The sequence below is a fragment of the Mycetomoellerius zeteki genome, unplaced genomic scaffold, assembly GCF_001594055.1.
Source record: "Mycetomoellerius zeteki isolate Tzet28-1 unplaced genomic scaffold, Tzet1.0 scaffold865, whole genome shotgun sequence".
Classification (NCBI taxonomy): Eukaryota; Metazoa; Arthropoda; class Insecta; order Hymenoptera; family Formicidae; genus Mycetomoellerius; species Mycetomoellerius zeteki.
In genome coordinates this window covers 5888-7590 of record NW_017257898.1, presented here as the reverse complement: position 1 = coordinate 7590, position 1703 = coordinate 5888, and the positions used below count along the sequence as shown (strand labels likewise).

Below are 1703 nucleotides of genomic sequence, written 5' to 3'. Positions count from 1 at the left end.
GACTGTCAACAGAGTCGAAATTCCGTGTAGTAATAGTTACGCGGTCTTGCGATAGATGGTGCTGGCATATGTTAGATAAAGACAGATGTATGCGTTTAAGTGAGATAGAACGATATATAATATAATGTAAGAAATGAATCAAAGAGTCACTATTATCGAATTTGGAATTAAGGCGGTAGTCTTACAAGACTTTACAAGGCCAAAAAATAGCAATATTTTGGGAATTTTTTTAGAAGGGAAAAAATAATTAAGCTTCTTAAACGTTTATGCCTCATTTTAATATGTATTCAAAGGGTATAAAGTGAATTTTTATGGAGCAATTTAATAGAAAATGGCGGATGTAGAGGCTATTGTGTGGAGCGCCTCGGCTCTGGAGTTGTCCATCTGCGTACACGATGCCGCTCGCAATTCTTGTCTGAAATGAAAAAATTAAACTGATTATTAATTTAGACATGTATATCTTCTATATGAACTTAAAAAATTCCGAAAAAGAGGCATAATGATGATTATTTGTAGTTTGAACACAAATTATGCATTTTTACATGTTTAAATTTGACTTTGACCTGATGTAAAAATTATTAAAAAAGACTTTTTTAATAATTTTTTTAGTTCATATAGAAGGGAATTTAGTTTTTAATAATTTTTTTGGTTCATATAGAAGGGAATTTAGTTGTGAAGAGAATGCACTTTGGCTTTTGTCGATCGGTCAAATATTTTTTTTGCTATCGTGTACGCAGTTTAGGAAAAATCGTAAAAATGAAAACTCGAGAAAACACACTTTAAAGTTTGCGGTCGGAAAAAGTTCGATTTATTGACTACTTATATCAATAATCTGCTAATCAGCGATTCCTGCACTATATAAGAGGCCTTCAGCTTTCTCGTAGTATTCATGAAGATGAATTTGTTCGGCTCTTCGAGCTGTCCTGGCCTTTGCTGCTGAGTGACTGCCGCGCGTTCTGTCGCTCAATCCGCGATTGGTCAATAGTATCGGCAAATAATTTACATTGCTGGCCAATGCGTAAATCCAGCAGCTGCATTGTCATCAGGATGGATGAGTATCCCTCATTAAAAATGCCTGCGGCCATATATGCAGCTATCTGGACAATTTTTTTGCCGGAATGTAAATGTTTTGGCGCCATACGCCACACCGTTGAATTGAATGATTCGTTTGGGTTTTGGGTATGACCACCAAGACATCGCGTTAAAAGCTCTTTATTCGACAGATCTTCGTAAATTGGGCGAATATGTTTCTCGATATCGCTGTTAATTAATGGAGCATCGTGTTTAAAATTTTTCAGTTCGTTCGTCGCTTGAGCTTTGCGCCACTTGCACCAGCTGTCGGCGCCCGCAGGACATTTCTCGTGTCTTGGTTTTACATCGGTCGAACAGTAGTGGTTTAACGTGGCAAAAATAGCATTTTTCATGTCTTCAACGGAATCTTGATGTCTTCTAATAGCTAAGCCATAAAAAATTGTTAGCTTTTTTATAACAGCTTCGGTCAGACGATTTTTTCCACCGAGATTTTTCTTTTTTATATTCCATAGTCGTATGCCCATCCTTTTCTGCACGTGTTCCACACATTCATTTTTTATAACCGGACATTCGTCTCCGTACGGATTTACCTTCAAAATTCCCAAGAAAGTCTTCGAGTCGCCGTCGCCAATGTAATTCGAATATTTCACGCCAAATGTTTCTTCCGATCT

The 1703-nt window shown here is 37.0% G+C and overlaps 1 pseudogene; it reads right to left on the bottom strand.

Moving 5' to 3' along the window:
* Positions 1-783: 783 nt before the first annotated feature.
* Positions 784-1436, bottom strand: LOC108730235 (uncharacterized; annotated as a pseudogene).
* Between the last annotated feature and the right edge of the window lie 267 nt (positions 1437-1703).